Here is a 26,076-nt window from a genome sequence, read left to right on the forward strand (position 1 = left end):
GTTGGCGCAGTGGAAAATAGTGGCTTGGGTATTTTTAGTGCTTTGAGGTCACAGGCTGTGACAGAAAGCACAGTGAATGTGCAAGTCATTTTATACTTTCTTCCAAAATGTAGATTAGTGTATCAGACTAAGTAATGCATTTATTTTTTGCATACCTGTCCATTCAGCACCTTTTCCGGGGTATTAAGCGCTGTGTAAATTCAGTTATCACAAAGTTTTTAACTAGTCACTTTTTCCAAACACGTTTATTTTTATTCACTATTCAAATGCATTATTTTATATGTTTCTGGGAGGAACAAAAACGGTTTTGGCTGTTTGATGGTACCTTACACTGCTGCCAGCATTGCTCTAACGATAATATATTACACTACTACATTTCTACTTTTAGATCTCGCTTTTTCATTCAGAAAAAAGACATGTTGGCCCATCCTGAAGCTCGCTCAATATAACCAACTCCCAGTGCTGAAATGCAGTGCAGATCGAAAGTGATGCTGTGTAACCCTATCTCATCCACAGTACAAGCTGCAATGCTTGCATCATGCCACACTGTTGAACTGCAGTGAAATGCACATCTTGTAGGTTTTGTCATCATAATTCAACCAAAGCAGTGTGGCAGGGCGGGGTGCCATGTAGCCCTGTCAGCAGAATCAATTTTCACGTCGCTGGACTCAAGTGCAGTGCTTATCACTGCAGCCCCCTACTATAACTTGCTCACAAAGCTAAACTGCAGTGCAGGCCTGTCCTAAAGTTTTGTAACAGTAACCCATCCCACACTGGGGGGCTGCACATCAAGGGCCACCCTGCAGCCATGCCCACTTAGACCATTTCACACTGCTGAGCTGAGGTGCACGGCCTACCCTTAGCTTTATGTTCATAATCAACCCACAGGTGGGTCTGCAGTGCAATACTGAATGTGCATCACTATCACCCTAACTGACCCACAGTGTTGAATTGCAGCGCAAGGCCCATCCTACAGCGTTGTCACCTTAGCCAATCCACAGTGCTGAACTGCAGTGCGGACCCATAATGTAGTTTTGGCACCATCTGATGTGCTGAGGTGCAGTGCATGGCTCATCCTCCATTTCTGTTGCTGCATCGCACACACAGTTCTCGACTGCAGTGCAAAGCCCATCCTTCAGTTTTTCACCTTAACACATCCACAGTAAAGGGCTGCAGTGCAATGCCCATTTTGCGGCTTTTTCACTCCCACTGGACCACATGATGGACTCCAGTGCAAAGCTCTTACTCCTGCCATGTCACCTATCCAACTCAGTGTCTAATGCAGTGCAGGGCTCATCCATCACTTTTTGGCATCCTAACAGAAGCACAGTGAAGTAGTGCAGTGCACGTCCTGACCTGTAGCTGTGTCATCCTAGGCTATTCACTGTGCTGATGTGCACTGCAAGGCTCCTTTTTTAGCTGTCTAACCCTTACCCTTCCACAGGACTGAGCTGCAGTTCAAGGCCCATCTTTAGATCTGCCAGTCTAACCGATCCACAGTGCTGCAGTGACTTCATGGCCAGGTCTACAGTTGTGGCACCCTAAAGCCATCACAGGTGCTGGAGTGCAGTACAGGCTCCTTCTGTGACTGTCTCACCCCAACCCACCCTCAGTGTTAAAGTGCAGTGCAGGGCACGTCCGGTATTTGTCTTACCCTAACCCACTCGCAGTGCTGCAGTTAAGTGCATGGCCTTATCTACAGCTTTAGCACCCTAAGCCATCCCAGGTGCTAGTGTGCAGTACAGGCTCCTTCTGTGACTGTCTCACCCTAACCCACTCTTTCTGCTGAAGTGCAGCGCAGGGCCCATCTCGTTGCTCTGTTTACAAGTCATTGTCTACAGATAAGTCGTACCAGGACCACCGTAGCACAAAGCTTCACTTTATGCTCACTGGAAAACCCGGTCAAACTATTTTTTGAATGTTTTTACGACAGATACTTTAGAAACAAAAAGAATAAACATGCAGCCTTCCGTGGTATGGCAATGGTTCCTCTTTTACCCTCCAAAAGGGTTAAAATAAAAGAACAATTGTGTTAAATCCAATTTATTGTATTTTTGTGCACATGCGCGTGAGTTAAGGCTGCACTCAGTTAATCATTTGAATTCTTCTTAAAAACCAGTAGTGCTCTATACGATGGTAACACAGTGAGTCTGCATATAGTCTGCTTTTTTTGTTGGCTATCTCTAGCTATCCATTGCCTCCTTGCTCGCAGATGCACCCTCTCCCTCCCATTATTGCCGCTGTCCTTCCTGTTTTTTCTTTGCAGGGCGTACTTACTTTTGTAGCAATCGCTGCATAATGCGCTTTATTTTTAAGCATCTTAAGCTAAAACGCGGTGTGTCGCGATTGCTACAAAAGTACATAAATTAAAAGAGATATGGCGCGCGCACAACTTTTTAAAAATGTATTGACTTGTGGCAATGACGGCACGCCGCCCTTTAGTGTTTAACATCTACAGCTAAAACGCGACATGCCGTCATTGCTACAAAAAATAGATTAAAAAAAACAAAGGCAGGCGAATGCCGTATTTCTTTTCCATTTTTTAATTTTGTAGCAATCGTGGCAGACCATGCTTTACTTTTAACCATGCTTTACTTTTAAACATTTTAAGCTAAAGCGCAGCCTTTTTTTTTTCTTTCTTTTTCCAGAGTTTTATATAGCACAAACTAGACCCCAGACATCGGGTATCAGAGCGCTTTACATGAGCACCAGTTTTGTTAGATGAGGACACATTCATTTTTGTTAGGCACGGGGAGATTAAGTGATTTGCCCAGAATCACAGGATGTTGAGCGTCGTTGCCAAGACTCGAACCAGATTCCCCAGTTTCGAGGTCGACAGCCCTAGCCGTAAGGCTACATCCTCTCCCCTATTTGGTGTGATTGCTACAAAAGTAAATTAATAGAAAAAAATATGTCGGCCGCCCAACTTTTTTTTCTATTGATTGACTTTTGTGGCAATGTCGGCACGCCGCGCTTTAGTGTTAAACATCTAAAGCTTAAGTGTGGCGTGCCACCATTGCTACTAAATGCAATAAATAGAAATAACAAAGGCGGGCGGATGGCACATTTCTTTTCCATTTATTTACTTTTATATCAATCGTGCTATGCCGCTCTTTACTTTTAAACATAAAGCTTAAGAGCGGCATGCAGCGATTGGTACAATAGTAAAAAAATATTTAAAAACCAGGCGGCCGCACAACTTTTTTTCTATATATTGACTTTTGCAGCAATGGCAGCATATTGTGCTTTAGCTTTAAACATCTAAAGCTAAAGTGCAGCGTGTCGCCATTGCCACAAAAGTCAATAAATAGAAAAACAAAGGCAGGCGGACGCCGCATTTCTTTTCCATTTCCAAAACCAATGGCTCTATTTAACTAATGCGAGACCCATTGCATTGCAAATGATTGTTTGTGTTCCTTGTCACTTGAATTGCCTCAATACCGAAATATGAGAACTTTTTTGAATGGTCTAAATAATTAAGATAACAGGATAAGAAATAGTTTTTTGCACCCGACAGAACCATTGTTATTGCTTACATATACCCAGGTTCTGAGGGACACAGTGTTCCCATTGTATACTGAATCATAAATCTAAACAGTCACTTGTTTAGTCCTATCTTAGAAATCGCTAGCACAAAAGTAGGCCCCACTTTGGCTTAAGGAAGCAAGGCTTTAAGGGGTGAAGACTCGATAACTAGAACAACAATTGCAAGTTTGGGCTAACAAAATAGTTTGCCAGGCTAGCAGCTTTTGCAACAAGCGTAAATCCACAGTGGAGAATACAATAAATTACCATGCATGGGAAAAAGTCTGTAAAAGATCCTGCTCACTAGCAAGAGATTATATTGGTAAAACAATTGACCTGTTCGGGCTTGCAGAACTATGGACAGCAGAAGCAAGACATGGAACTTCAGTTTTTATTTTGTTTAAAAAAAAAAAAAAAAAAAAAATTTAATGAGACATCTAAAATACTACCTTCCCTAGAAGACAGGGCAATCATAGAAAAACGCTCCCATGCATGTACAATATTAAACAGCTATAGTAACCTGAAACCACAGCAATACCTGGTAGTAATTCTGAATTGTAGGATGAGATCCTAACCACGATCTCGCATAACATGCTCTGACAGAGGGTAGAAGGGAGAGTGACCTGTCAACTATGTGGCCACGTGGTCAAAGACTTGGTACATACTATACACCTGTGTAAATCTACCTCAAACCTACATGGATGATGGCTGCGACCTCTCTGGAACCAGTCTGAGTTGCGCACTTGCAGACAAGCCACAATGGTTTGCCTCAATTTAGCAGACTAGAAACTAATCTCCTGGACAGTAAAACAGGAGTTCAGGGGGCGTTGAAGAAAGCCCTAGACACTTCGCAGCTGGCTATGATATAAATCCATCCACCCTCCTGTCTGCATTTTTACTCCAAGCATAATGCAATGATTTTAAAAGCCATCCAATGTTTTTAAAATTTGTATCCTCGATTACTGCAATAATTTTAATTTAACGTATTACTCTTTTTTGCATTTGCACTTTGTACACGGTACTGACAATAGCTAATTTACAGCTCCTTTATTTTGCACATTGGAATGATTTTAATTAACCTAACAACGGATGAATTGACTGTCAGCAACATTGCAAAGATTATACATAATGTTAGTCTGCGCAAGAATTTAAAATCCCTAAAGTTTGCAGTCATGAATCAGACATTAAACTATGTGTATGTACTGTACAATACTGTTCTGCAAAGCACGCTTTGCATTGCTTTCAATGGCAACACATGCACGTTTGGCGATTCCCTTGCAGGAGCGAGCTTTGGCAACATCTTTGTAATTACATCTCAAACAGATGGTGCCCCTGATCGCTCCCGCAAGGGAAACGCTGTGAGTGCTCTTGGCTGCACCCCCACCGGCACCCCTACGGCTTGTACTTTCGCTCTGCTCAGTCCCCAGCTGCACTGCTTTTGGTCTCTTCTCTCTCCGCAATCCTTAGTTCCGCAATCTGTCGGTTCTTTATCCATGCGTTCTGTGCTAGTTCTCGGTGCTCTCGCAATACTTTCTCCTTCCTCTCATTTTCAAATACCCTGTTCATTCAGTTGGTGTGATCGTTTGCTTCCTCCATCCTGTCTTTAAACTTGCCCCTTTCATTGTAGGTGTTGTGCTTCTGTGACCAAATTTTATAGGGGAACGGAAACTGGGATGTGAATTTAAACAAAAAGGGTTTAGAGGCAAGGATAGTTTTTAAAAAGTGACGTAGTTGAGTAGTTCGCTCTTTAAAACGCGGTTTGCTGTAGGTTGGTGTTTTACTGCCTCAAGCTCTATTGGCGCCTTTTTAGTGCCCGAAACGCACTGTAAATTGTGAGTGTACGAACACACGAAATGTAAGAGCAGAGTGAGCAGTGACTCCAGGCGCCAGCGAGGCGAATGCTCATTTGAAAGAATAGTTTTTGTAACAGTGATAAATTTACATTTACCTGTTTATGCCATAAAAGCATGGTTCTCTCTGCCCCAGCAGCTGACAGCAGGTATGTGGCAACCACACACAACCTTTCCCAGAATCCTTCTCACGTGCACAGGCTCATTAAATCGTCCTTGTGTAACGGAACTAGAGCTTATGTAAAGCGCTCCAAAACCGTCGGGGTCGAGTTTGCACTATATAAATCAGTCTAAAAAAAAGTGAAATTACCTGTCCCTATACAGGGAGGGGCACCCTGCAAACAGCGCCGCAGCTGGGGCCTGCAGCTTTGTGGCGCTTTGAAGGACAGCCGTGTGAACGCAGTGATGTAGTCGAGTAGTTTGCTCTTTAAAACATGGTGTGCGGTAGGTTGGCGTTTTACTACCCTGAGCTCTATTGGCACCTTTTTGTTGTCCGAAACCCACCGTATATCATGAGTGTACTAACGCACGAAATCTAAGCTGAGTGAGCAGTGATTCCAGGTGCTAGGGAAGAGACTGCTCATTTGAAAGAAAAGTGTGTGTCACGGTGATACATTTACATGTTTCTGCCATAAAAGCTTGGTTATCTCTGCCCCAGCAGCTAACAGCGTGTATGTGGCCACCACACACAACCTTTCCCAGAATCCTTCTCATGTGCAAAGGCTCATTAAAGTGTCCTTGTGTAACATAACTAAAGCTCATGTAAAGCGCTTCAAAACCTTCGGCTCGAGTTTGCGCTATATAAATCAGGCTAAAAAACAAACAAAATGAATTGACCTGTCCCAATACAGGGAAGAGGCATACTGTAAACAGCGCTGCAGGTGGGGCCTGCAGCTTTGTGGCGCTTTGAAGCATAGCCCTGTGAATGCAGCACACCTAATGCTCCGAGTTCCGTGCAGTGCGTGCACCAGGTAAAGTTTGTAAAGGAGGGGGGTGCGGTGTTGTCGCACAGGCAGTTTCATAATCGGGGCAGAAGAGCCTAACTATAGTAGAGAGGGGAAAAGTGCAGGTGTACAGCAGATTAACGGCTGTGCGACGTAAAACACATTGACAAAGCCAATACATTTGGCATAGGTGAAACCTTCTGGCTTTGAGCTTTTTTGCAGAAACTTTTCAGATTCTAATTGCTTTCAAATAAAGTCTTTGCATAGCCATACAAAAACAACAAACAATGTATTGGATTAAAAAAAACACATTAACCGCATCACACTACGCACATAATATCATTACAATTGTTTTTTTTAAAGCGGGGGTAAACTTACAAATACCACCAACATACACCAGCAAAAAACACTACACGCATACCAACACCACGCATCATATCACAACTCACCACTACATTCCACAGCCCTATCACCACTACACTAAGCACAACTTGCACACAAACTGTACAGTATTAAACACAGCAGCTACATTAATCTACAACAGAGGTCTTCAAACTTTCTGATGCAGAGACCCCCCTGTCATAAACCTTTAGGCATAAGGACCCCCTCCTGACGAAAATCTCTAGAACTTCAGCCTCATTATTGCTAACTATGACAATCAAACTCCTCCAATTACTACAGCAAATCGTTTATACATTGAAGAAATAAATTAAACCGTATTTAGCAAACCAAAAGGTCAGTGGTTGGGGGCGTGGTCAAAGGTGTGGCTAAACACAAAGGGCCTCATTTATGAGGCACTGACATAGGGCAGCACCGCAAGTCTTCTTGCAGTGCTGACCTATGCCAATGTGAAAGGGCAGGAATGCACCTTATTTATGAAATTTCCCCCTATGTTGGCACACAAATTGCTGCCTAGCCCCAACATGGGTTGGATGGTTTTTGTGCAGGAAGTGGCACCTTCCTGCACAAAAACAATCCTGAGAGGGGTTTTCCTCTATCCATGTGTGCTGCAGAATGCAGCACACATGGAAAGAGGAAAAAACGAGGAGACATGAAAACATTTCCCCTCGTTACGCCTACTGTAGGGAGGCATTAAGGTTTGGCACTGCCCCAGGTTTACATGGTTTTATAAATCTGGGGCAGCGTCAAAATCCATGGGCGTAGTGTTGGAACACCCACCGCAACTCCTATGGAATGCCTATTTGACAGAGTAAGGCAACGCAGCGACTTGATGTTTTGTCTTACTCCATATCTATGAGGCCATGCAAAGCCACGCAGGGTGACTTTGCCTCACCTCAGATATGATTTAGGCGCCGAAGCTACAAACATTGAAGCTTCAGTGGCGCAAGCCGCTCATAAATCAGCCCTAAAATATTTTGTTCCTTTGTAGGTCTTTCACCATCAGGTTGCCACATAAAATAATGGGTAGCTTAAAATAAAAATACATTTAAAAAGTTGTTACTCAGTGGGAAAAGCACTATACAGTACATCATACAACCTATTATTTGATGCACTGCATAGGTCTGTGTGTAACCAGAGAGCCACAGAATTAAAAATTGGTTGGTGCAGTGGAAAATAGTGACTTGGGTATTTTTAGTGCTTTGAGGTCACAGGCTGTGACAAAGCACAGTGAATGTGCAAGTCATTTTATACTTGCTTCCAAATTGTAGATTGCGTATCAGACTGTAAGTAATGCATTTATTTTTGCATAACTGTCCATTCAGCACCTTTTCAGGGGTACTAAGCGCTGTGTAAACTCAGTTATCATTAAAAGCACACACTTCACAGCCCAGTTGCTAACCACCACACAAAAAAAACATCTTTGCCATCACAATGCTTTAAGTGATTCGAGCAATTAAAGCCAGAACCACTCCCAAGCATACTTTGCATTTCTTACTACTATGATCTCCCTACTAACACTTTCTAAACTCTTCCCTTCTTAAATCCCTCAATGTTTCTATTCAATAGAACTAAAGGACTCGCATATAAACCACTCAATTTTCAATACTACTCCACCACTAATCCTTTTGTGTTCCGAAGTAAAGCGCTACTCGCCCAAAAGCGCTTGGACACCTCGGCATGGGTAGTAAGCGCGTTATAAAGACTATTACACTATAATACAACGTAGTTGACGGGGTACCGGTGTACACTTGGGCATTTTGCCTAGTAGGTTCAAAGTGGGATGGCGTCAGACACACGCTCTTTTGAACATTTGATACTGGTGTGTGGTTTATTAAGGTTTTAATAATCTCGTTCTAGTTTGGAAGGCTTTCCCGATGCCTTTGTTTTGCCGAAAAAGTGATGGTAGCGTCCTGTCCCGAAACAAGATTGTCTCATGTGAAATACATACATGTCCTATAGCGTGCCGGAAATGAGCGATTCATTGAATATTCTTAGTGTTCCGCATGTCTCCCTTGCTAGAGTAACTGAAGACTCGAACTACCCGTTTGTTATTAACCTCCATTGACTTGATTGGCCTCTACCAAAAGTAGAAGACTTCACCAGTCTAAGAGTAAAGAAGACTGTTGAGAGCATTGTTACGGGGGGGGGGGGGGGGCATGTAACGGCTGAAACACATCCTTGTTTGTCGTGACCATTCACAGTTATTCCTTTTCCTACTCACCTGGTTCTCGATCTCGACTACAGCAGAAAATCCCTCAAACCCGCTCCGTTGTTGTGTAGCTCACGTGTCACGACCAAGTAGAAGACTTCACCAGTCTAAGAGTAAAGAGAACATTGAGAGCATCCTTACGGGGGGAGGAACAAGTAACGGCTGAAACACATACTTGTTTGTCGTGACCATTCACATTTAATCATTTTCCTTCTCACCTGGTTCTCGAACTCGAATACCACAGAAAATCCCTCAGAACCGCTCCCTTGTTGTTTAGCTCACGTGCCACTACAAACCGTGTATTGGTTTCGTCTAGCTCCTCAACCTAAAGTAAATTTTGAAATTCGTCCCGTGGTATGAGCCAATCAGCACCCTTCATTAAGAACGCGCCCTGGCAGCCGTGTTGGAAAAAGCTGACCAATCAACGTTTGTCTTGCCAACAACAAAGAAGAAAATCGGATCATTGAAAGGAAAAAGAGACTAAGACCGCTGCATACCATGGCCAGGCTATCTCGTAATGCAACAACGTAATACTTCGTAAATTGGCACGGTGGCCATTACATAAAGGGTAAAAACGCATCGTTTCTCATTACAACTGGTAAGAATCGGAGGCGTTATGGGAACCACTAAGCTCGTTTCTCCTTACAACTGGTAAGAATCGGAGGCGGTATGGGGACCACCAAGTGGTGGAGTACTGAGCTTAAACTAAAACCACCAGACTTCACATTAAATATTTCTTTATGTATACACATAAAATCGATTAAAAGCAAGTATGTTTAACTGTGTCCGCTTTTTATGACGTTCTACTATGTAGAGCGGAACAGGAATGTAGGTAGTCGGAAGCCACTACTAAAATGGCGGCCTATTCAGTTTTCCGACTAATTGCAAGATCTTTATAAAGTGTTATCAGTGGTAACATCATGTGAGGTTAAAACTACTTTCATGGGTGTTTTGATTAACTGTGGTTCTAAAGCGCGTTTGTGAATAATTAATTTCAGGAGCAAGAAGGTGGGTATCTCAAGGACCGCCAGCCTCCCGATGTGACAGTTCTGCTCTCAAACAGGAAGAAATCGCCAAGTATGGAATTTTATTAATATTAATGGAATTGTTTTAACAGTAAACTGCGTGACGAATGTATCACACGGTGCTTTACTAAATGCCACAATGATTACTCCCTGTTTTTTGTTTTTAACTCCTCAATATCAGGAGTTTTAGTTATATTGCTTTAGTGTAAGCAAACCAAGATTTAACCAGTCAGGATATATAAGGTTGTGAAATGAAATCACAGGGTAGTAAACGTCGTATGCTACTGATATGGAGCAAGGTGGCAACTAGTAATACTGTGTCACCTATAACTGTGACAGTAAATAAGATTGCCACCCTTAATAAAATAACTGGACACAATCAGCACCGTTCGTGACGTTGCACAACTAGGTAGTACTACCATTGTTTGGTGTATTCCATACCAAGTTCAAGTTTAATTTATTTGATTTAGTTCTCTGCTGAGAACAACAAATTTCAAACAAAACATCTGTTATAACGGTATACGTAAAAACATTAAATAAAGATTTAAAAAGGTTTTTAAATATTTGAACAAGGTATAACTCACAAGTTCATCTGGGGGAGATTTAAAAAGCGAGATTAGGCTAAGCACAGATGCGATGTTGTATCTAAATTGGATTGTTTTTAAGTAGCACCTTCTAGCCTCAACCAATTTCGAGTTTGGGCACACCGACAATACGTGCTTCGGGTCTTGTTCTCCTCCATTGCAGAGATCGCAAATACTGGTAGCATTTTCTTTATGAGTCCATTTGAAAGTCAATGAATTAAAAGGGAGTATCTCAAGCCACAATAAAATTATACAATGCTGGATTCCATGCCCTAAGGAAAACTAATATATTGTGGAACCTGTTTGTATACAATTGATTCTGCATAAAATTCATAATGGTGCAATTTAGGACAGTGCAAAATGTCCAGTTCGAAGCTGATCCTCGGCGTTAGATGTTTCAGAAAAGCTTCAATTGGGCAGGAGTCCTTGATTTTAAGAGTATAGTTGTTCATTTTTATATATTAAAGGCAATAATCAGGTTTTGGCTAAAAGTATATTTTGTAGATTCGGACTCGAATGTCTCCACTTTTAGTAAGAATCTTAAAGTGCCTTTATCTGCATGTAAAAGATTGTAAGCCCATCTTAATATATTAGTGATGGCTCTAGCGAAGGAGCTGACTAAAGAAAATTCCAAACGCAGTGCTTGTGCAGGGACAGCTTTTTGGACCTTAGCCAATTTGCAGAGGATTTTCCCTTCTTTAGTTTGTATTTGATACCACTGGGCAATTGGAATGTATTCTAGAGCATACAATAAGATAGGGGGAATCTTAGAGCTATAAACCTGTAGCAAGGAAAAGAAGTGCCTTTGCCCGGAAGAAGAATATAATCGTTGGAGCGCTCCCACGTGAATGTCTGCTTTACGACTCAAGTGCTGCAGATGAGGAGAGTTTAGTAATGATTGAGTGAATATTCGCCCCCGGTAGGTATATTCTTTTACCACTTCTATCGTTTCTCCTCCCAATGTCCAGTTGAATTTTGTGTAATGTTTTTTCCCTCTGAATGGGACTACTTTCGTTTTTATTATATTTGGAACCAAGAAGTTCTCTCTTGTATATCTTGTTAGCACCTCTAAGTTCCTTTGTAATCCGAATGGGGTAAGATCGAGAATTGCAGAAAGAACAATTGATGGACAGAATGCAGAACAATGTCATACATTCACCCCAGTACAGAGATCTGGGCCTAAATCCATAGTTTTTTTGCTCACGATGCCATTCCAGTTTGGACCCAGCCATATGCAAATCAGTCTTGACCCTGTGCCCAGTGGTAACAGTCCAGCCCGAACTGCCAGGCCAGGTCCTCCCTGGACTGGAAACAAGCATCCTAGGACTGGTTTCGTGGTTTCACCCCTCTACAGCCAGGATAGCTTGATTCCAGTGGCATGGAGAGCATGGGACTCACGTCTGAGCATACCCGTCCCACTCAGGGTGACAAATGCAAAAATAACTATTGATGGACAGAATGCAGAATAACTTCATACATTTATGTTGTTATTTTGTCGAGGGCTACATATTGCTTTATGACCTCTTCAAGAGTTTTTCAGCCAAGAGGGTGTTGTAACAATGGGTATTTGGTTAATCAAGTCATTGACATTAACTGTATGCCTAATAAGATTTTTGGTGTCATAATAAACACTGTTGCTATATCAGGTACAATTATTGTACAGGATATAGCTACAGTGTGTATTATGACACCAGGAATCTTATTAGACAAACAGTTAATGACGAGCTGACCCATATCTGGGCTTTTCAGTTAACTGCACATCCATCCTGAAACTTTTTGCGGACACGTTTTTATGCCTGTGGTTCAGCTATAAGACCCAAGGCTACAAAGTACTTTTGAATCAAAAGGAACAAAAGGTGAACGCATCACAATAAACACAGGTGCCTAAACACAGGTGCCGCGCATATCATGTCAGTGTTGTATTGCTGGTTCTTTGGCATTCTGTTGAAATTCATTCAATTGGGTGAATATTTAGAAAAATCGCCACATAAATGATTTCTTTGTTCTAGTTATATGACAGAATTGAGACTCCGATTCTCCAAATAGGGTTACCATTTCTCTCCAGGTTATTACGGACATTGATTCCAATTCAGAATGTTTGTGTGAAACCTAATGTATTTTGGGAGTTGTAGTCTTCTTTTGCTTCCATTGTACTCAGACTAAAACACCTGAAAACAACAATTTGTAGATGAAATGGTAAATTTAAATACAACATTCATAATAACCTATGATGATCTCCTCCTGCTATTTCCAAATGGCAGGTGGTGTTACAAGGACCTGCAAGGTGCTTTGTCCTGGCAACTGGGATTCTTTCGAATTTCTTGCCATTTTCACTCTTAGTTAAAAATATGTTGAGGATTACTTTAAGTTGAACCATATATATTTCATATGCACTCGTCCATAGTTTACTGTGGATGTTCCTACTTTAAATAAACGTTGACTGTAAAACCTTCCTTAATCACACCATCCCTTTTTAAAAATACCTTAATACAACCATATGAATGCTTTATTTAAATTCAGATAAAAGATAACACATTTCGTTCTCAGATGAGGAGGCTGTGAGAAAGTGCCATCTTTCTTGCATGGTATGCCCCCACTTTTTGCTGAATGTACTTTGACTGAGTGTGCCCTGGACTCCTGCCAATCAGGTGCCCAGGGCCTATGTTCCTTCCCTAAAACAAACCAAACCCAAATTGGCAAACCCTGGCCACATGTCAGCCCCTGGTAAATGGTATACCCTAGGTACCCAGGGCCTTGTGACCAGGGAAGGCCTCTAAGGGCTGCAGCACTCCTTGTGCCGCCCTTATAGGCCCTGTACCCTTACACACACACACTGCCTCTGCAGGCTGAGTGTCTGGGTGCAAGACAAAAACAAAGTCGACATGACACACATCCCTGTGTGCCATGCCCATCACCTACACTGCCATGGCATACATCAGCCATCCCTCTAGCTGGGTGCCTTATGCCAATGGTGTGGGCACAGGAGCAGGAGCCCTGTGCCCCTACAGTGCCCAGGTCCATTCCTGAGCACTGTAAGTGCAGTGCTGCCATTTAAGAGTACATGGTGCTGAGAGCTCGTCAAACACGAGCTTCACAGCACCATAATGGCAACACTAAAGACTGAGAAGTTTGGTATCAAACTTCTCAGCACATTAAACCCACACTGATGCCAGTGTGGGATTTAATGTACCAAGCAACCCAGAGTGCATCTTAGAGATGCCCCCTGAAACCTAACCTACAATCCACGTCTGGTCTGAGAATCTGCCTAGGCTGCCACACAGCAGACATGTTGCTGGACCCCTGGGTAAGAGATTCCCTTGCTCTCCTGGGCCTGCAACAATGCACATCCTGTGCGAGGTGCTAGGTCTCCTCCCCCAGGATGGACAGGGGGAAGCTTCAAAGGCATGCCGCCTCTGTGAGCTTCCCAGGCCACTTGCAACCCCCACTCAGGCGGGAAGCCTGGCCGGAAACCCCAAATAAGGACAGGGGATATGCCAGCCTGCCAACCCCACCCCTCAGGTGGGGGAGGCGAGGTGAAGCACATCTCCGGGCGCTCGCCATCTTGAAGATGGGAGGCCCTACCCAATCAGGAGTAGGCTACTGCCCCCCTCCCACAGGAGAGTGGCAGAATAGGGGGTGTACTCACCCCAGGCCAGGGACCCATTGGTCCCTGCCCTTTACCTAGCTGTAACACCCCTAAATCTAGTATTTAGGGGCACCCTGAACCTTCCTTCCCCAGAGTCCAGATTCCAAAATACAAGAAAGAAGACCTGCCCTGCAGCTGCTAAGAAGAGGAAGACACCAACTGCTTTGGCCCCAGCCCTACCGGCCTGTCGACCCTCGAACCTGCTCCTGCTACAAGCTGGCACCTCTTGTGGCCAGCAACCTCACAAACCTCGGCAGACCTGGCTACCTTTTGGCTCTAAGCACCTGGGACTCCCATGAGTAGAGGCTCTACTCAAAATCAGCTTCTAATCCCTGGCATCAGCCCGGAACCGCAAACCCTGCACACTCTGCACCCGCCAAGCCTGGCCTGTGCCGGAGTGAACAAAGACCACGAGGACGACCCCCTGGCAACTGTGACCCCGAGTCCGGCACCCAAGGACTTCCCTCGACGCTCCTGACGACGCCTGCAGCCTCAGAACCATGTACCCCCCAACCGCGATCAACAGAGGGTAAGATTTCCCAACACCAAAAGGCACCCCGGCGCCCTGCGGCCCCCTGTGCCCAACTCCTGGGTATCTACCTATCCTCCAGCTACCCAACTTACCTCTCAAAGTGGTGGTGGCACCTGAAGAATCTTTGTCCCCGAGCTTGCAGCCTTTTTCCAAACCGGAGCTTTCCCATTGAAATCAATTGAGCGACCGAAGGCTCAAAAGCATCCTGCACCCAGCCGCCCGAGTGGCCATGGCAGTGTAACCACTACACCTATCTACTTCCCCATTTGCCCTGAGCAAGTGACCAGGAGCCCAGCTCCCATAGCCGCGTGGCCTGCTAGTCAGCAGCCACCAACCCTCCCTCCCATAGGATAACATTGGGCCTAACTCTCTCTGCACCCGGCTGCCCCTGTGCTGCTGAGGGTGTAACTACTGTACCTACCTGACCCTGGGAGACCCCTGAGTCTGTGCCCAGAACCTTAACTTTGCCAGTGGGGTACTTACCTTAAATCCGATAACTTAATTTTCTCCATAGGGTAACATTGACTGGTTTCTTCTGAAATTTCTTCTAAGTGTGGAGTTTTCAAAACTTAAAATATTCACCAAAAATCAGCCGAGTAACGAAAACGAAAATACTCACCTGCTATTAGGTGAGCTCCCAGTGCTGGATCTTGGTGCCCAGCACTGACCCTGAAAAATATTCATAACCGTACTTACCAGTAACCCAATTTTCTTCCATAGGAAATCATTGATTGTTTTTCTGTGAAATTTCTTCCAAGTGTCGATTTTTGCAAACTTTAAATATTCCTTAAAAATCGTATACATTGTAAAAACTTAATTACTTACCTGTTTTGGATAAAGGTGCAAGTACTGAGTCTAGGCACCCAGTACTGGATTACAAAAGTAACAAGAACATACTATACCTGCAACTTGCATTTTCTTCCATAGGGAATCATTGACTGTTTTCTATGAAATTTCTTCAGTGTCAACTTTTAAAATAGCAAAATATTACTTAAAACTCCTAGTAGTAACCAAGTCGACTTTTATCACTTGTTTCTAAGAACTGTCCCAGGACTGAATCTAGGATCCAGTCCTGGAATTACAAAAGTAATCCGGAGAGTAATCTATTGCAGATAACCTTAAACTTCCATTGAACTCAGTGCATTATTGTGTTTAAACTGTGTTGCCTATTGCAACAACTTGTAAATATCTACAAAAGCCAACTGCATATTGCAAAAGCATTTACCTAAAGCATCTCATTCTGAGAAAGTATATTTTGATACCTGTTGTTGGTTCTAAAATAAAACAAGCATATATTTTTTTTATATATAAATCATTGGCCTAGAGTTAAGTTATTGAGTGTGTGAAACCTTTTGCTGACTGAGTGTGTACAACAAAATGCTTTACACTGTCCTCTGATACTGCCTTATTGCTCGACCAAGGTACCACTTTAGAGAGTAAGGTTATATCTAACTTTAGCCTCTGCCAAACCTCTGGGGACACCCTGTACCTATTTGGGAACAGTATATACAGAGACACTTTCTCACATACACCACCACAGCTGAGGATATCTGGGGATACTAACAAGATACAGGAGTTTAAAGCAAAATCCTAGACACACATATATGTTTATGTGTGCCTATGATTTTGCTTTAAATTGTATTTGTGAGGGATTTTCCCACACATAAATCTGAGGGGTTATAGGGCTTATCCCCTCAACTAGCTGCACCATACTTATACGTTTCCTATACACACACTTGCATTAACTAGCAGAGCGCCTATCTCTCCCTGGCCACTAAAAACCCTCCATTTGAGAGTTCCCAAGCTACAGGAGTTTGATACTGAAACAATCCCAAACACACAGCAGGATGCCACAACCCTCTTTTTTTTGACGAGGCAATACAAGGTATAGCAGGAATACATGGCAAAAGAGATAACATAATACACAGAAGGATGTAAAACTACTCCCCTAAAGGGAATCCTAAGATGTACAGCTAAACCAACCGAAACAAGCGAAAAGTTAACTAAAAAAACAGGATAGCATATTAAAAACTCCAACACCCACAGCATATATCTATACCTGCAACAATTAAACAAAACATCAGACTACAAAAAACCCATGCAAAGGCAGTCACATTAAGCACAAAACAACCAACCTTACCCGCACATAAGTATTACGTTTTTTCTTATGTCGTGTTTATTGTTTGGCTCTGCCTATCACACGCACTCTGCATATTTTAGCAATCTCTACCATTTTAAATGGGTTTTTTTCCAGACCCCATGTGCCGACCCAGTTGGACTTTGATATTGATGATGAGCCCGTGACACCCAAACATTCTCTCATAGACCGGCCAAGAACAGGTAAGTGTGCATTTCTCACAAAGAGCTTTCGCTAAGGGGTGTAGGAGGAGAGGAAATGGAATTGAGGTCAATATTTTGGTCTGGTTATAAAAATGTTTTGATAGGACTTGAGTTATTGACAAATATTTAGCCAGATATAGCCCGATAAAATCTGTTTTCAGCAATGCTCTACTGATGCAACAGTCCTTTCCAGCATCAGAATCTGTTACAACAGTACCAAGCGCATCTCTAATTATGCCAAGGTAATCAAAGTCTGCTACTCTGCAGTACCCCTGCTGTTTCAGTACTAGAATCTAAGCTTAACTGAGACACAGCTTCTTCACGCATCGGTCTATTAATGTTTCTGCCTGCAGTACTCTACTCAAGCCTTCAGATATCTATCTATCTGTCTATTGGGTATCTATTAGTGTACCAAAGTGCTTAGTAACCAGCACATGTTCTGTTCCACTACCAGACCCTAAACATACCTTTGCAGAGACATCTTATTCTGATATGCAACACATCCTGCAATTTTAAAGCTGGCATCAGCATACATTAATCTTTGCCACTGGTCCTCAGACCTGACCACAAACACTCCTTGATAGTCTAGTATGGCAGCCTACACAAGGGTCTATAGAGGCACTTTAGACATGACCTGCCGTTACCATGCTATTCGAGTACTGAGTAGGCTTAGGCGTAGTTCGCGTAGTTTTGCTACGCGAAACTCCCTGAAGTTACAAAAAACCTCTGCAAAGTTCCGCGAGTGGCGAAGTGCAGTGCGACCTGCAGTTTGTACTAGTATTCCTGCTGCTCAGGTAGAAATTCTACCCGAGCTGCAGCTCGCGCTCGCGAACTTACCGTTCACGATTGCAAACTTACCGTTCGCGAGCGGGGAAAAAACTCTGCTGCACATCGCGAAGCAGAGTTTTCTGCACTCCGCGAGCTCTGCGGAGTGCAGAAAACTCCGCAAACGGAGCGATGTTTACCGCCCAGGCCTAGTACTGAGACCACAGCAAGTTATCAGTGCACCCCAAATGTTACCTTTTGCACTACTTGCTATTCAATTAGTAAGCCCCCCACACACAGCTCTGTAGGTGCACCTCACTGTGACCTTCTTATTCCATGTATTAAGACCCCACACAGATCTATTATTGCATTTGCAGCCTAGATTTCAGAGATGCAGCTGTTTCAGCACTAGAAGTCAGATGTTTCTTTTTGATGCATTTCAATCTAGCGAGGCATCGGTGTCTGAACCTGTATCACCCCTGCTGTTCTGATGCTGGGACCCATACACACAACTCTACCAATGATCCGTAATGCTTTCATGCAGCACCCCTGCTGATCCAGCATTGGGGCAAATGCACAGCCAAAAGTATCCATTTCATAACATACTCTAATACCTAGCACAACAAGCTATGCCAATGCCCCTCAAATCTGTGGAGTACCAGACCTGGCTTTTGGGTTTCATGGACCTGCATACAGATCAGTTTGTGCACCTCAGACCTGACTTGCAGGTACTCTTGGTGCTTCAATACAGCAACCCACACACCACTGTGCAAGTAAACCATAGCCGTACCTTTCTGTAGCCCCTACCATTCATGTACTAGGAACCACAAAGATGTTTGAAGGGTGGCTTGGTTTCCTGTAATGAAATGTTTGAGGATGTGGACAAGCATAAGAAATCTGCATCTGCAGAGCTACTACATTCCATGCTAATTTATTACTCGCCAGCCAATGGCTTAGCTAATGCACTCCAACTCTCCAGTCACTCTCCCGTCAATGGGAGCAAAAAGTAATTTGAAGCTCCTATGGCAGATTTTGGTTTACAGTCCATTATACTGTATTTTTTTACCTGTTTATCTCGGACATCGTAAAGTGACTGCCTACATGTCAAACCCCTGTGTAAAATCATAAGTGAAGTTCTGTCACTTATTAAGCATTATTTAGATTCTAGAACTGTGTCTGGTCCTATCTGGAAGGATTGCACACTATGCACAGCACTGTATTAAAGTCTTTTCAGTGCCATGTAACCTCCTCATTACTAGACAAAGCATGCTTTTCCATAAACTGACATCACCACTGACACATCTGTTGTGTCACCAGGGAGCTCCACCAAGAGCCAGAAGCGTGAGGCCCGGCTGGACAAAGTGTTGTCATACATAAAGCGGCACAAGAAGATCGAGGAGCAGATAATGAAAACTGGCCGCGACCTCTTTCGAATGGATGATGAGTTTGAGGGCCGGAAGGAGTTGACTACACCTAAGCGTTACTCTGCCATTTTCTCACGACACCGCAAGTACTGAGCTTTAATGCCAATCCAGGAGCTCAGCTGGACAGTCTTGCACTTGCCTTCAATCTGTGTCTAGAGAGCTGGAGATTAAGTACATTCACCACTCCCATGTTCTCGTTAAGAGCACTACTGGCATTTGGGCACTTTTTTCAAATGTATTCTATCCTGTTTTGTTTTTTATGTCGTCTTTTAACCATGTTCACCTTTTTCAAAGCACATTTCCTGCTGTATGAACTCTGAATAAGGAGTTGTTTTCTGACCTCTCTGATATTAACTGTCCTTCGTGTTTGTTTGTATGTTAACTCAGATACTTTTTTCTTTAATATGCAGATTTTGAAATAAAATATGTGCTATTTTCATTGTGGCTTTGATCCTAGAATTTTACTACTGCTTCTGTTTCTTGAAGTGTAGTGACATTTTGATTGGCCTCCTAAATGTGGCAACAACCCTCTGCTAAATCAAGTAGATTGTGTGTTCAGTGGATGGTTGTTAGTTTTATTAGAATGTGGTTGTGCTGCCCACAGAAATGACCAACCAAAATTAACAGGGGAATTTAAATATCAAAAATCCATTTTGATGTTGGATTATAAAAAGGGCTTATTGGTCTTAACTTAAATCACTGCGTAATATTGCAAAACTCAAGTCCTGGATCCCACTGCAGAACACCAGTGTAAGAAATAGGGTTAATTTTTTACCAACATTGGAGACATGCTGTAAAAATCTGAGACATGGTGGCCTCTGGAGGGAGTAGGAGTACTTAAGCTTCTACCCCATTTTCTGAAGTTTGGGTTCTTCCAATTGAGGTGGATGTACTATTAAAAATACAGTGTTGTTTCAGGCCTATGGCCATGTTATATTATATACTATATGCTGTATATTTTACATTGTATACTGCTATTTTAGTGTACCTGGGATTCCAAGCCTGACAATGAGGAATGATTCAAGCATGTGAAGAGTAAACGATCCAAAGTTGGAGAACTGGAGTTACAGGTAAGTAACTCATTTCTTACAGGGCTATGTACCCACCTCAAGTAATAATTACAATCCTTGTTGGGATGAAACCTCAAAGTCAATTAACCTTAGCTTAACCCCTATGGCAAGGAACAGACATCTTAATTTAGGGCAATGTGTAAAGTATTTATGAAGTACCAAAAAAGTAAAGCTCCCCAGTTGAAGACCCCTGCAGTAAAGTCAAAATGCAAAACAACAAAAATCCCAAACCGAATTTGCAAAAAATAGAGTACAATTTCATAAACATACAAAATGGCAAAAATCAAATAATGGGAACCAGAGTTATGAGTCTGTAAAGATTTAAGGAAAATTAGCTCCAAGAAGCACAAAGTGCCATGGATAGGCTATGAACACAGTAAACCAGGACGTGGGCGCACTTCCAGGCTGACCGCTGATAGAGTATGTATCAGATACACCAGCTAAGTTCTTTCCAGGTGACTCCTCGTCCCTCCCAGACCAATGGGGTTAAAGTTGTCTGGGCCAACCCTACCCACTTTTGAAAGTAGTCTCTGTTTGCCATTAAGCAAACAGGCCCATAATGCCACACGTCGGGACATTTTGAAGATGGCAGATGACTTAAGCCACACTAAACATGGGCTCCGAGGGTGTGTGTTTGTGGGCAGTGTACTATGATAACCCTAGTGTCCTCCCACTAACACTAACATCCAGTTTGGCGCAGGTACTGTCACACAGAGTTTGACAGTGTGGTGTCACAGGATGCCCACAACCCCCATTCCTAATATCCTGTAGAGTTCAGAGGAGTTACTTCTGCCCACTCAGGTCATCCTACTGTTTGCTATTGGAAGGGATTTCACACCTATTCAGTGCTGAGCACAGGCTGAGACTTGGCTCAGGCTAATGCTAGTTAGCCTTCTGACAGTTCAGGCAGGTAAAGGGTAACTTTTTAAAAGTTACCTTTCTTTAATATTTATTAAATTCAGATTTTTAATAACTAATACAATAGTTGTTCAATAATTTGTGTAGCTGATCCCATGCCTGAGATACAGCATTAGTATTTTAATGTTGTGGCCGAAACTCCTCGGGGTCGTACGTTGCTTAGATGGTCCACCTCTCGACACCACCACGGTCTGAATGTTAGTACACAGTCTCCATGGAGTGGTCAAGCGGGGGAAGGGAAGGAAGGGGACAGCGGGGAGGGAGACCTGTGAAGAAAGCACAAGATAGGTAATAGCAATACGATTATATCCTACTTCCTTCCTATACTATGGGCAATAAGACTCATCAGAACCCCTCTGGGCATTACCTGTAAAGAAAGAAAATTATTTGCGTCTGCTTTAGGTATCGCCTGGATTGTGCAGTGGTACTAGCGGAACCTACAGGACAATGCAACATTCAAACAGACATCAGGGTTTTCCTAACACCTCAAGCTCAGAATCACCAGCAAAGACAAAGTCACATACCATATAGTTATCCAGCCTGTTAGAAACAGGGGAGTTGAAGAGCCGACCTCCAGCTCACTTTCTCTCTAACCCCTGCTAGGTGATACATAAAGAGACATACATCAAAGGATATAGTTTATCAATGATTCACTCCAAAATCACGGTAGAAAAAACAAAGGTTGTATCTGTGCTGCAATACGTCTTGCACAGAGGTCGGTACATGAACCTATAAGGTTTAATTCCTCTGCTCAGAGAAGGCGCCAAGCTCGCAGTCCACTCATTCTTGTAGTGAATCACCACACCCTGTAAATAGCCCACTGCTCCGGGCTAGTTCTCTTTAAACAGCGTGGTTCCACAGAGTTCACTTGCCAGCATGTGCAATGTTTGTACGCCTTACACAACCAGAGCCATTCTCCCGCAGGTACTGCCAGGTTCTAATATGCGGGAAAACAGTTTAAAGCACTCCCCCCTCCCCCTCGGCCTAGCAGGTTTTTTGTCACAAGATTTAATGACCAGGAGTCTTCTCAGGCAAAACCTTGAGTTGCTCCGCAAGGAATCCGTATGATTCCGCCAACGGAACACCTCCTTTAATAACCAAAACGTCAAGAGCAAAGGATGCCACCAGAAGCGAGCCACCAGCAATATTCAAATAGAGTAACAAGAAAGTATGGTGCACAAAGCACCCCTACCAGCCTCGGATGAATGATGCAGCTCCGGCGAGAGTAATCGGCACCTTCCTCGGTCCCGGGGCGCTCTGAAAAGGAAACGTCTCAGGCGCGTGCTGACATCACCGGCGTCAGCGCTGCAGAGGCTCATGGGGCGTGTAGTTTAGCCCACTACGGACGCGTAGCTGCGCTGTACGCTCTGGCAGTGTTCTGTCGGGCGACACGTCGGTAGGACGCAACATTTAATCTGGTTTCCTACATATGATAGCTAGGCCTGCCACAGCGAAAATAGCTTTTTTGCCCTTGTCACTGTAGGGCAATGGTAACATTAATGTTCTAACTGTCCCACTTTTAAATACCATGCACCCTTCCTTGTGGGCTGCAGGCCCTACATATGGGTGACATATTCATATTTGAATGGAAGGTTTTCTTTTGTCTAAAAGGGTTATGTTGACAGGTCACACTGGAGGGTTTACACTGCAGTAGTGAGGTTCCACAGAGGTAAGCCTGAAGTCATATTAGCCCTGCCACTGTATGATATGGCACAAAGGTGCTGCAGTCCACTAGTGACACTTAACTTCTTGGACTTGGGTGTATTTTTACAACATTAACTAGTGACTTAATAGCAAGTTAAATGTGGCAGTTAAAGATAAGCCGATTCACCCATGTTTAAGGGGAAGCACAGGCACTTTTACTCCGGGTTAGCAGGGGTAAAGTGCACAGAGTGCTAAAGACAGCAAAAATATAGGCCCCAGAAAAGATAGAAAATTGTGGGGGGGACCAATTAGAAAAGGCAGATGTCCTACACCAGTACCTTAATATGTCCACTTTTCCCAAAAGTTATTCAGATTGCACTGAGAGGTTCTCAGAAGCCTTTTGCTAACTCTGCCAAAGGCTTATGGTTGGAGTTTCTCAAAAGGTTTATATTTCAGGAGATCGTCTATTTGTTTAAGCTGTCGTGTAGTTCCTATAAAACCTATACAGGATCTGCGCGTTTGGACAACATATACTGCAGGTTTGGTGTCCAGACTGATTACAGACACCCCCACCGGGTATGTTGGCCTGTATACTAGTTAGCTCACAGTGCCACTAGAAACTCCTCTTACCAAGGAGAGAATAGTTTTTGGCAACTATCGAACATGACAAACCTGATATCTCAGAACCGTGGAAACCGTGCACTACCTTTCGACTTAGTCTCAGAGAGATACACAGAATAAACGGTATGGAAGTTTTTCAATAAGCATTAATTGAGCAGTCGTTATTCTAGTGTAAAATAGGTGTGCTGAAACAACCATTAGACAGTAACAGATGGAAATGATTAGAAGCACTAAGAAAGTAAAAGGATGGCAGATTTCTACCATTTCGCTATAATCATGAATACAGGCAAGTATATAAAATACATGACAATAAAATGCGTACTCATACGATGCTACCCTAACTAGATATACCTAAATGTACCTAGCATGTATGTAGGTGTTAAGCCAAGAATCCCTCTAGGATAAAGTCAACCCCATTACCTGAAGTGAGAGACTGTGGGACCCCGTCTTGGTCTCAATTTGGACACCCCCGCAAGGTATGTTAGACCACTGCGAGCTGGAGTATCTGCATGCAGGAACCTCCACGTCTTGCATCAGTGTGCCGGCAGGGAAATCCTGATCTCCTCTATTTGTCTCAGCAAGATGTGATGCTTATATACCCAAAGGTCTACCCGGGGGTTCTACCTTGCTGTGCCATTTGTCGGATTTGGGATGACGTCGGGAATGAATTTTATACATAGTTATCATACAGGAGATGGTAGTCCTGCTGAGTTTCCAAGAATCCTCATGCATAATGTATGAGGTTTTTACCAGGGAGAATCCTGAATTCTGTGTGCAGTCGTATCTAGGTAAAAGGTCAGTTCCTAAGAACCGTTATGTATGTAATGTAGGGAAGGGTTAGAATGTTATCTGAGCCTATATTGGGGTACCTATATGGAATATAACAATGCATAGGTAGAATACCACAGTGCCTATAAGGCCATAAGTGCAAACACATTTTCCCATAGACACTGATGGGTAAAACCTAGGACTGGGTGGCCCCTAGTCCTTTAGCAAGACATTGCAAACCAAAGAATCTCTAAATTATAGATGTAAAGAGCTGACTCCTTGTTGCACTGTGTTTCTCTAGTCAAGAACTGGCCACACCTTTCCCCATCCTGTCAGGCTTTCACTTGACTCTAAGACTAGATCATGGGAGAAACAAAATATAGCCCTGCCGTTTCAGCGACCTAGATGATCTAAGGGCCCTTGGAGCCCCACACAAGCTTCTTGATCCAAAGAAACATCATCCTAATATGCTAAGTGAATACAGCAGGAGTGATGTACCTCTTCCACTCCAGATCCACGGCTAACCATTCACAATAGTAATATATAACTTAGACTCTATACGAGAGGAGAGAAACGGAGACACTGGATATCATCATTTTGTAAGACGCTAAAGTGTACTATGTGGTTGTCAGCATTTGCTGGATAACAGTGGATAAGTAAAGAAAATAATATCTTTACTACAAACCTCTGCATAGAGTCCTCAACACTGTCTGCATCAAAAAATATACCTCTAGTTTTCTCAATGCCTCAAATTCTCTGGGACACTGATGGAACTCTGACATTCATGGACCTAAAACACAAATAAAATGTCAGTAATTATATAATTAACTTTTGTCATAATCTCACTTTATGTAATTATTGATTTTGCTTTTAAACCATCACATCCATGTATACATTTTGCATTACGTTTTCAGGGTTTAGGGTGGGTATGGATTTTTAGGAGGCAAGGGTATTTTAAGGTTTAGGGTGGGTATGGGTTTTTGCGTAGTAAGGTTGTATATGCGTGTGTGTGTGTATATAGACATATATATGAGTTATAGTTACCCGTTACATTTTTCCCATGCGTAAGTCTTTACCATACATGTCTTTACAACGAAAATTTGTTGTAATGGCATGCGTGGTAGTGTCGTGGTTGCTGTAATGACTGCGTTGTAAAGCCATGCATGGTAATGACTTGCGTGGCTCCGTCATACAACCCATTCTGTTGTGTTAGTATGCACTCTTTGGTTTTACTGTTAACTCAAGGTTTTTTCCTTGAACTGCAATATAAATAAACATCAGGTTTATATAATTCGTACTGATGTAAATGAATCCTATTTTCCCTAAATACGCACCACTATCTGATTGTGAAAATGTCAACAGTCTTTTAGGGTGATGAGGATTGTTCCCGTTTCTCATGCAGCATAAGATCCAAAGTGCAACAAAATATATTTTTTCTCTTTCAACGTTTGTATTTGGGAGCTGATGCGTTGTGCTTCCTCTGGAGACATGAAGCCTTTAACCAAGCTACAAAAACATTCCCAGGAGGTTGTTGCAGATGCCTGTGTCACAGATCATCACCCTGCATAAGCCAAACCTTGTCTTAAATGTGAAATCGTTAGTCTTTGAAAAACTTGATAATGTAATAACGGACTAAAGTCCCAATGGAAGGAGACAAGATAGACGCTATCTTAGCAAAGTTTCATAGAGAGATTATCAATCTCAGAACCCTTATATTCAGCTTGTCCAAAGGAAACCATGTCAGACTTTGCTGCTTGATGGTAAAACACAGAGACTGCAATAACACTGCTGAGCGGATTTGCTGCAGAC

The 26,076-nt window shown here is 43.0% G+C and overlaps 1 protein-coding gene and 1 long non-coding RNA gene across 3 annotated transcripts in view; one reads left to right on the plus strand and one right to left on the minus strand.

The window, feature by feature from the left end:
- KIF22 (kinesin family member 22) overlaps positions 1-26,076 on the minus strand; it is a 572,302-nt gene that overhangs the window by 252,579 nt on the left and 293,647 nt on the right. The window contains exons 1-2 of one of the 2 annotated variants that reach the window (XM_085618808.1): positions 9,149-9,283; positions 8,943-9,037 (exon numbers count right to left, since the gene is read on the minus strand). The exons of the other annotated variant lie outside the window; for it this stretch is intronic. The gene's annotated coding sequence lies outside the window, so the exon portion shown is untranslated. Of the gene's footprint in view, positions 1-8,942; positions 9,038-9,148; positions 9,284-26,076 lie in introns of those variants that run through there. 2 annotated transcript variants of the gene reach the window in all.
- LOC146811815 (uncharacterized) lies at positions 9,388-19,685 on the plus strand. The gene is made up of 4 exons (XR_014966782.1): positions 9,388-9,581; positions 9,929-10,007; positions 16,972-17,057; positions 19,140-19,685. It is a non-coding gene; the product is annotated as an uncharacterized LOC146811815 (long non-coding RNA).

This window comes from Triturus cristatus, chromosome 7 (assembly GCF_964204655.1).
Source record: "Triturus cristatus chromosome 7, aTriCri1.1, whole genome shotgun sequence".
NCBI lineage: Eukaryota > Metazoa > Chordata > Amphibia > Caudata > Salamandridae > Triturus > Triturus cristatus.